This window comes from Cherax quadricarinatus, chromosome 45, assembly GCF_038502225.1.
Source record: "Cherax quadricarinatus isolate ZL_2023a chromosome 45, ASM3850222v1, whole genome shotgun sequence".
Lineage (NCBI taxonomy): Eukaryota > Metazoa > Arthropoda > Malacostraca > Decapoda > Parastacidae > Cherax > Cherax quadricarinatus.
Genome location: NC_091336.1, coordinates 19426231 through 19437305, shown reverse-complemented (window position 1 = coordinate 19437305; position 11075 = coordinate 19426231).

Sequence of the window (11075 nt, the reverse complement as noted above, 5' to 3'; positions counted from 1 at the left end):
GGAAGCAATAGAAGAGTGACCAGTCTCTGGAATTTCGGACGGAGGACCGAACCTCAAAAACGCCTTGTTAGGAATGAACCCCATGGATATATATATATATATATTTATATATATATATATATATATATATATATATATATATATATATATATATATATATATATATATATATATATATATATGTCTGAATATGTAAAACTGGTCAATTAGCAAGAACTCATTTAAAATTAAGTCCTTTCTAAAATTTTCTTTTACATATACGTTTAAAGATATATTTTTTTCATTAATGTTAATGTAAAAATTTATAATTTTGCACCAAAAGAATCTTAGAAAACTTACTTCCTAATTATAACAACAACAATTTATTTTAGCTAACCCTACCTAAACATATTTTTTGATTTGTTTACAACAATTTAATACTAAACAAACACAGTGAAATATATTTTTTCGTTAGGTTCAGAATGATTTTACGAAATTATTGCATATACAAATTTTCGCTTGTCTTATATGGTAAGATGAGCAGTTGCTATTTAAGCCAAGATCGCAAGTTCTGCCTATTCGGCACAGATATATATATATATATATATATATATATATATATATATATATATATATATATATATATATATATATATATATATATATATATATATATATATATACATATATATATATATATATATATATATATATATATATATATATATATATATATATATATATAATATATATATATATATATATATTTATAATGATGATTCAGTCACACCTTACCCTGTTCGTCATCATCAATTATTCTATTTCCTCTTTTCTCAGAAAGACTTTGGCAAAAGCCGACACGAGGGAACAAAAGCATTGGTAACAGAGGATCCTTTCAATGCAAAGTTTTGCCCATTGGTGGGATTTATCAAGTACCAGCCTTGAGCGAAACGTTGTATTAAGGTGATGCTAAACTTTCAGTGCCTTTATTTCCATTTTCTCAGTTATACAACAAAAATTATTCGTCTCAAGATCTCTCTTTCAATCTTTCTTTCCTCTTGTGCTCTTATTTCCCCCCTCTTTTGCTCATTGGTCTCTTCCATACCCCTATTTCCTGGAGATGGTTCTTTTCAGTTCTTGAGTTTTTTTCCTATGTTTTGATCCCTCTCTGGTTTCTGTTACTTTCACCTCTTCCTCCAGTTCACTGTTCTCGATGACCTTCATTATTATTCTTGCCTTTCCCAATTCACAAATATATTTTTACTGGCTCCCTCTTGTTTTTCTTTCTACATTTTTTCGTTTATTTCTGCTATCAGCTTTCCTTCCAGAGGCGTAGATTCTCCTCTAACTCCATTCTCCTACTGTTTCTCCCCCCTCTTTTCACCCTTATCGCCGTCTTTCTTCTTTTCTTTCTTTACATTTCACTCTTCTTTTTCTGTCCTCCGTCTCCTTTTCGTCTGCCCTCGGCAGACAGCTTGTCGCTCGACATTACCCTCCAGTTCACATGTTAGGGCAGATAAGTGGGACACCCAGTACGCCTGTGCTCCAGACCCGTGTTGTGGTTGTTGTGATTATTGTTTGTTGTGGTTGTTGTGATTGTTGCTTGTTGTGGTTGTTGTGATTGTTGTGTGCTCTCTCTCGCTCAACTTTTTTTAATTACTCGCTCACACACTCGCTCACACTTCCTCTTTTGTCGCTCATACCTTTGCTTAGACTTTCTCACACGTACTAACAAGTACTCACACGCTTGCTCAGACACTTGCTCATGCACTCGCTTATACTCCAGCTCAAACACACTTACACATACACACACACACACACACACACACACACACACACACACACACACACACACACACACACACACACACACACACACACACACACGTACATGCGGTAGGAACTAAAATTCAATATTTCCTCAGCCATAAACCGTAGATTAGATGAACTGGTGCGTATTTAAAGGGATTCCGGCGAAATTAGAGGAGCGCCTTTACCACCTGCTAGGACTAATTAGGAAATGGATCTTAGAGATTATTTTCTAGGTTAGACACATTTTTTCCTTATTACATTAGTCTTTTAATAACATTAGGACTTAAACACAGATTTGTAATTAATGTTTACAGTACTAATCTAATGTTGTTGATAATTTCCTAAAAAAAAAAAAACAGGTTCACAGCTTTGTTATACTGTGACAACATTTCGCTCGTTGAAGAACTCTGTTGTGGTAACCGAAACGTTGTCACATTATAAGCTTTTCCCTGTAACCCCTTCTCTTGTATAAATTACTAAATTTATAAACTTCTACATGTATAAATTACTAAATATATAAATTATTAAATATAATAAAAGATGAAAAACTTTATAATATTTTTCTTTTTCGGGTCACCTGCCTCGGTGGGAGACGGCCGGTGTGTTGAAAAAAAACAAAACTAAAAACAAGGAAAACGTAACATTCTCTTAGGCTGGTAAATTGAAGACCTTAAGAATTACTATCCAATCAACATTAAATGTCTTTACGCTGCCCCTAGATGATTAATCACGTTTACAGTAAAACCAAAATATTAGTTTAAAAATGTACCAAGACGATCGACTTTGCTTTACCCATAACGACTGATGATCTATCGCTTACTTTAGTAAAATATTCCTCTACTGTGCGGTGGTGCGTTAGTTTTTCTATAATTTTAATATTGAGAAGCTGAGTATTGCCAGAGCTGGGCAAACTATGTGGGTACGTAGGGCTAGAAGTCCAGACAGGAAAGGTAACACAGTTTCTCTCTCTAGTAATGCTACTTCATCTCTCGTCTCTTCTCATCTCTGTGTTTTTCCACCCGTGTTCCCAATTCTATGTTACGATATTAGGAAACCTCCCTGTCTTCCTCTTCACCCTCTTTCCTTCATTTAGAAGATGCCGACAACCAGCGTTGGGTTTACTGCTTATTGTGAATCACGAAGTGTAACGGGGAAGAGGGAAGGAAGCGAGAGAGAGAGGGGAGGACGTGGGGGATGATAGGGGGAGATGGAAGGAGAGGAATGGGAAGGAATGTGGAGGAAATTTGGGAAAGGGGAAGAAAGAAACGGAAAGTGGGGGGAAAAAAAGAGGAGGGTGTGCACAACTGCCTTTCTTTCAGAAGCTAAAACCTCATTTTTTATCATCACACTGTAGACCATAGTGTAAAATCCGAAAGAAATTTACCTCCCGTATATTATATATATATATATATATATATATATATATATATATATATATATATATATATATATATATATATATATATATATATATATATATATATATATATATATATGTATATATATATATATATATATATATATATATATATATATATATATATATATATATATATATATATATATATATATATATATATATATATATATATATATATATATATATATATATATATATATATATATATATATATATATATATATATATAGATGTAGTTAGTAGACAGCAACCTCCCAGGGAAGTACTACCGTCCTGCCAAGTGATTGTAAAACGAAAGCCTGTAATTGTTTTACATAATGGTAGGATTGCTGGTGTCTTTTTGTCTGTCTCATAAGCATGCAAGATTTCAGGTACGTCTTGCTACTTCTACTTACACTTAGGTCACACTACACATACATGTACAAGCATATATATACACACCCCTCTGGGTTTTCTGCTTTTATCTTTCTAGTTCTTCTTCTTGTTTATTTCCTCTTATCTCCATGGGGAAGTGGAGCAGAATTCTTCCTCCGTAAGCCAAGCGTGTTGTAAAAAGCGACTATAATACCGGGAGCAAGGGGCTAGTAACCCTTTCTCCCGTATAAATTACTAAATTTTAAAAGAGAATCTTTTGTTTTTCTTTTTGGGCCACCCTGCCTCGGTGGGATACGGCCGGTTTGTTGAAGAAGATAATATATATATATATATATATATATATATATATATATATATATATATATATATATATATATATATATATATATATATATATGTATATATATATATTTATATATATATATATATATATATATATATATATATATATATATATATATATATATATATATATATATATATATATATATATAAATATATATATATATGTGTGTTTGTGTACTCACCTATTTGTACTCACCTTATTTGTGGTTGCAGGGTCGAGTCCTAGCTCCTGGCCCCGCCTCTTCACCGGTTGCTACTAGACCCTCTCTCTCCCCGCTCCATGAGCTTTATCAAACCTCGTCTTAAAACTGTGTATGGTTCCTGCCTCCACTACGTCGTTTTCTAGGCTATTCCACTGCCTTACAACTCTATGACTGAAGAAATACTTCCTACTATCTCTCTGACTCATTTGTGTCTTCAACTTCCAATTGTGGCCTCTTGTTTCTGTGTCCCCTCCCTGGAACATCCTGTCCTTGTCCACCTTGTCTATTCCACGCAGTATTTTATATGTCGTTATCATGTCTCCCCTGACCCTCCTGTCCTCCAGTGTCGTCAGGCCGATTTCCCTTAATCTTTCTTCATAGGACATTCCCCTTAGCTCTGGAACTAACCTTGTTGCAAACCTTTGTACTTTCTCTAGTTTCTTGACGTGCTTTATCAAGTGCGGGTTCCAAACAGGTGTTGCATACTCCAGTATGGGCCTGACATACACGGTGTACAGTGTCTTGAATGATTCCTTACTAAGGTGTCGGAATGCTGTTCTCAGGTTTGCCAGGCGCCCATATGCTGCAGCAGTTATCTGATTGATGTGTGCTTCCGGAGACATGCTCGGTGTGTGTGTGTGTGTGTGTGTGTGTGTGTGTCACAGTAAACAGGTGATAACACAATATGCAGAACAACCACTTTTGAAAACATAGTGAAATTCCAACTGCTGTCATGGTTCCTTGATAATGTGAGAAGTCACGATAGCGCTTGGAATTTCACTGTTTTCTCACTGTGGTTATTCCTAGAAACTAAAATAATGAACATTCATTTTTTGCTACATTTTATCTTCAGTAAGTGGGAATGACATCTGTCAATGGTCTTGGACCTAACAAAAGGATTTTCTTTTCCTTTTTAAGAATGTTATTTCCACAAAATTGCCTACTGAAAATGAGGTAGATATTGCCACCCCTTTTTGTATACACATGTACAGAGAAGTCGCCGTGTCTTGAAATTCTTTGTATTGGACGGCTATTAATATGTGTTCATATATTATTTGATCAACATTTTGGATTGAGAAGGCCTTTTCTGGAATTATTTTTTGTTTAAATATACCACAGTACTGAGTGTAAACGTGACAATGTGTTTGTTCAACTATGTAATCTGAATGTTTGCTTCACATCACTCAATCCTTGAAGCAACTTAATGCTCTGGTGGCCTGGTGGTTAACGCTCTCGCTTCACACGGTGAGGGCCTGGGTTCGATTCCCAGCCAGAGTAGAAACATTGGACGTGTTTCTTTCCACCTGTTGTCTATAGTCCCCATCAGTAAAATGGGTACCTGGGTGTTAGTCGACTGGTGTGGGTCGCATCCTGGGACACTGACCTAAGGAGGCCTGGTCACAGACCGGGCCGCGGGGGCGTTGACCCCCGGAACTCTCTCCAGGTAAACTCCAGGTAAAAGTTATTTTAAAAAAATGCCAGTATTGCCATAGCATACACTGTTACGTATGTCCCTGCGATAACTTGCGCACGTATTTTCTGACACGCTTTAAGATCTCAAAACCGGTGCATCTTTCTCCCTGGAAGGTTCAAATTAATTTTTGAAATGTTTAAGTGCCAATTGCTCGTTTTTATTTTCAAGCCATAACTTAAAATTGCGTTTTCTGATATGCTTCAGGTCTTAACTGCCGTTATTTAACTGCAGTGCAGATTTATTCCTGATTTTTTTCTATTTTTTCTGAGTGCAATGAGGTAGAAAGACCTGGTTATAAGCCTAATAACCTTCATATAGGAAACAGAAGTTTATGACGAAATTTTAGTCTGACTAAGTCACACTAACACAAGAGAGTGATGGAGACACTTTCTTGTGTTAGTGTGAATAGAAAATAGTTCAAGCCGGACCGAAACGTCATCATAAGCTTTTCTCTCGTTTATGCGGGTTATTTGTGTATTGGTCCAGTAACAGTATTGTGTCGTTTTGTTCTTCACTAATTGTACGAGTAACTAATGATATAGTTTTCAATAGATTGTACGTTTTTTTATTCCATTTTGCCATATTTTTCAAGACTATAAATTTGTTTTGATCTGCAAAGAGCTAGCGGCCTTCACCTCTACTGAAACAACAATTCATTCGCACTAGAATTCTGGAAAGGATTTCTGATCTCCTTTCCTTCCTGAGAAAGAAGGGGAGGCTTCTTCTCTCTCCTTATGTTTGCAATGGGAAGAGGTGCACTTCTCCTTTCCCGTCATCTTGTTTCACTACTAGAGGGGGAAAGAATTAGTTCCCTCCCAGCCTTCCCTTGTACATTATTTTTCTACATAGATGGGTAGAGATACAGAAGGGTCCCTCACATAAGTTCTTTATCTATCTCCACGACTAGAAGACGCATGGAATGACTCTTTTTTTTTTCTCCTTTTCCTACCGTCCAGATCTTGAAGGGTAGGCAGAGCCGTCATATCTCCTTCAGATCCCTGATGAAGGCAGGGGTGATCCCTATCCTTCATTTCACATACTGAAGGAGGAAGGAATGGCTCTTCTTATCTCCTCCACATCTTGGAGGAGGGCAAAGGTGGCTCTTTCCTCTTTTCCAGATCTATGAAGAAGGCAACGTGGCCGTCTCCTGCAGGTCTCCCAGTGGGAGAGGGTGGAAGCAGTTCCCTCCAGACGTGAGTCCCAGCACGTCTGGACCCACCGCTGGCCGTCACGCTGTTCCACGCCTGATGAATCACCTCGCCAGCGTGGTGCTGTTGTTGTTGCCACGGGCTCCTGTACCAGCCTTACTTGCAGCTGCTGCTGTTTCTCTTGTTGCTGCCGCTACTGCTGCCGTTGTTGCTGCCTCGGAGCCCCATACTAGATAGTCTTCTCGAGGGTGTTCCCGAGCCCGTTTGTGTACCTGCTGCTGCCTTGCGATCCTTTTACTTAGACTATCAGTGTTCTTGTTGCTGTTGCTTCTTTTATTGCCTCTTGTTCTCATATACTTATCCTAACTGTAAGTACCGCTCATCGTATCTGTTGTTATTGCTAATATAACTATCTACTGCCTTATATTGATCTCCTATTTTTGGTAGCAGGACTGACTGCTTCTCTTCTGCCATTTTGATTCTTGAGTTTTTTAAGCAACTGCGTTGAAATGTTACTTCCTTTGGTTACTGTGTTACTCCATATCGGTGCAGTTGAGGGCATTACCGCCTCTTACAAAAAGCTACAGATGTTACTTAAACGTGAGCTACTGATTTAAATTAGATAAGTTTAGATTTAGAAAGGACATAGGAAAGTACTGGTTTGGAAATAGGGTAGTTGATGAGTGGAACAGTCTACCTAGTTGGGTTACTGAGGCTAGGACTTTGGGTAGTTTCAAATTTAGGCTGGATAAGTACATGAGTGGGAGGGGTTGGATTTGAGTGGGACTTGCACATCAAAGCTTATTTCTTGGGTAGCATTGAAAATTGGGTTGGGCAAATGTTTTGTTAGAGGGATGAATTGTAAAGGACCTGCCTAGTATGGGCCAACAGGCCTGCTGCAGTGTTCCTCCTTTCTTATGTTCTTATGTTCTTACTGAGCCTTCTCCGTAACGATGTCAACGCCTATCTTGCCAAGAACTGCTAGATCACGTCTTCTCTCTCTCTCTGTCTCTCTCTGTCTCTCTCTGTCTCTCTCTCTCTCTCTCTCTCTCTCTCTCTCTCTCTCTCTCTCTCTCTCTCTCTCTCTCTCTCTCTCTCTCTCTCTCTCTCTCTCTCTCTCTCTCTCTCACTTTCGTCCCGGAACGACACCGTTGGGAAAAAATCCACACTCCACCCAGAACATACATCAACAATTTTACGTGAGCCTAATCTAAATTTTATTGCTTATAACAAATCGCCTCGTAGTTCTACCAAGAGCGTGTAGACGACGAAGGAAGGTAAATGTGGATATTGACACTGAGGAAAGAGTGAGAATTTGAAAATTATCTTATCTATCAGTCCGAATTATTTATTTAAAAATAATTTATTCGAAATAATCCTCTAAACATTTTGTTTAAATCATCTCCAAACCGGACAGACACCTAAAATGGCAAAATTCGTGGATGACACGAAACTGAAAGAAATACTGTCCACCTCCTTCAGGGCCGAATATGCAAGAACTTCGGGAGACTGGGTATTTTATCACAGTGGTGACGGGGGACAGCGCTTTAAAATAAAATGCAAAAAAATAGCAAATCTGTCAGGATCATATATAATGGACGTCACATCTGTTTTTGTCCTCAGTGAAAACATTAGTTCATGGTCTGATTAATGAGAGGAAGGTAATGTACCGAACGTCTCACCTCCAGTCCACAAATTTTGGATGGGAAGAAAATCTGCTTTTCATTTATAATATATTTTTTAATTGAAAAAAAAGAAGGGGCGGGAGGTGGGGGGACTGGAAGGGGGTGCTAATAATTAATCTGTCGTGTACACAAACCTGAGCCACGAAATAATTTGAAAAGCATTTAGTAAAAGATATAATGCTTTTAAAGACGGAAATGAATTATTTTTCAGTCATGTAATACCACACTTTGCATATAATTACTTTTATCGACTATTGTTATTAGTACTAATAGTAGAAGCAGTAGTAGAAATAGTAAATAATAATATTAATAACATTTGACGTAGCAACTTCTTATAATTTTAACCTATACATTAATATAATAATAATAATAATAATAATAATAATAATAATAATAATAATAATAATAATAATAATAATAATAATAATAATAATAATAATAATAAATACTTTCATGGTTATTATTCAAATGGACTTCAACAATGTGGGAATGTCGTGAGCACTCAGGTCGTGGAGTTGATCCCCGAAGACTAGCTTAAGGCAGTGCTGCCAGCCTTGGAACCTGTGGACGGTAGTGGAACCTTTAGACAGTGATGGAACCTATGGATGGTAGTAGAACCTGTGGACGGTAGTGGAACCTTTAGACAGTGATGGAACCTATGGATGGTAGTAGAACTTGTGGACGGTAGTGGAACCTTTAGACAGTGATGGAACCTATGGATGGTAGTAGAACCCGTGGACGGTTGTAGGAGCCTACTGTATCTGGCCACGGAAGCCATTTCACTAACCTCTCGCGAAGTACAGTCCTAATCACAACTGTCGTCTTTACTCTATTATATCAGTTAGTTTCTTTCCTGTTTTTGCCTGTTATTCTCTATTTTTTATATGTAGTTTTATATGTTGGGCTCTGTTTCTTGGACTTTAATTACTCACTTTTATTTTCTAAATTTTATGTACTTAGTAATTTTCATTTACTCGTTTCGGATTTCTGTATTTTTGTGCCTAGAAAGCACACTATAAAATTTCTGTATTTTTGCCTAGTATGTACACGATATAATTTCTGTGTTATGTGCCTAGTGTGGACACGATATCATGGTATAATTTTTGGGCATCAAAACCGAGTTAGATTGAACAAAAATGTTCATCTAAGTTGCTGGAAGAAGAAATTAATTTTTTTTTGTTTAATCTTGGTGTCAGTTGTCTCAAGGGAGAGTCCTGACGCTCGTGAAAAATCTTTTGATCCAGTGAATTGTAATTGTTATCCCTTTCCATGGAATAGACACGATTTCCACTCATTCCCAATGGCGTAAATAGCCCCCTACGGGTTTTCAAATCTTCCCTAAGAACATAAAAACATTTTAAGAGTGGTTTGTCTCAGCTGAGCTGCTTTTAGCTGAGGCTAACTACTTCTCCAGTGGATTTAACATGAATCATAGTCTTATGAATCTTGGTCTCCAGTATTGCTGAGTACAACAGATTTTTTCCTTTGGCAATAGACTTCGGTGGTAAACTGACAATAGAGCAAAAATGACTTACTTTCCCCAAAGAAACTTCCCCACATGAGAGAGAGCAAGAGAGAGAGACAGAGACAGACAGACAGACAGAGACAGACAGAGACAGAGAGAGAGAGAAAGACAGAGAGAGAGAGAGAGAGAGAGAGAGAGAGAGAGAGAGAGAGAGAGAGAGAGAGAGAGAGAGAGAGAGAGAGAGAGAGAGAGAGAGAGAGAGAGAGAGAGAGAGAGAGAGAGAGAGAGAAAGCTGAGTCTACAAGTACCTTGAGTTCCCAAAACTTCTGTAGTTAGCTTGGGGTTAGCTTACAGGTCAGCGATAACAGTTATCGCAGGGAGGCATTAGAGCGGAACTTCCGCCGTGCTGTTATCGCCGCAGTAAACGTTGTAATGTGGCTAGTTGCCGCTAAACACCGAAGAGTATCGTGGTTGATAGTGTTTGTAGTAGCAGTAGTATTAGTAGTAGTAGGTGGAGAAGTAAGAAGAGTAGTAGTTGTAGTATTTACAGTGCACTTTGCGTAGTAACCCCCCCGCGTACAAGTATAAATATATATATATATATATATATATATATATATATATATATATATATATATATATATATATATATATATATATATATATATATATATATATATATATATATATATATACCACAATAAAAGCAAGGACAGTATCGTGTGGCTGGTGGGAAATTTTTTTTAATTGGATACATCAGTAGTGTGAAACCAATTCTTAAAATGCGTCTAGTTAATGTAAGACACAGACTTTCTAACCACAGAGGTGTCTTTGGCCATTCTTACTAGATTCATTTTGTTCACATTAGGTCCTCTGAGTCGTTGGTATGATGATACTCCTTCACATCTCAAGTCTTAGCTGCAGTAATTGTTCAAATAATTTTGTAAGTCTTTCTAACTATAGAGTGTTTAACATTGTATCTCCAGCAACTCTTCACTGAGTTATATTTAGATCATATTGTTTATATCAGTTTTTTTGAGACTTTCTTACTGAAATCTGCAAATTGCAAATGAGATACAATTGGAGACAGTTCTTAAAACGACGCTTTGGTCCATCTTGAAAGGTTATGAACACGTACATAGACTCAGTTTGAGTATATATATATATAT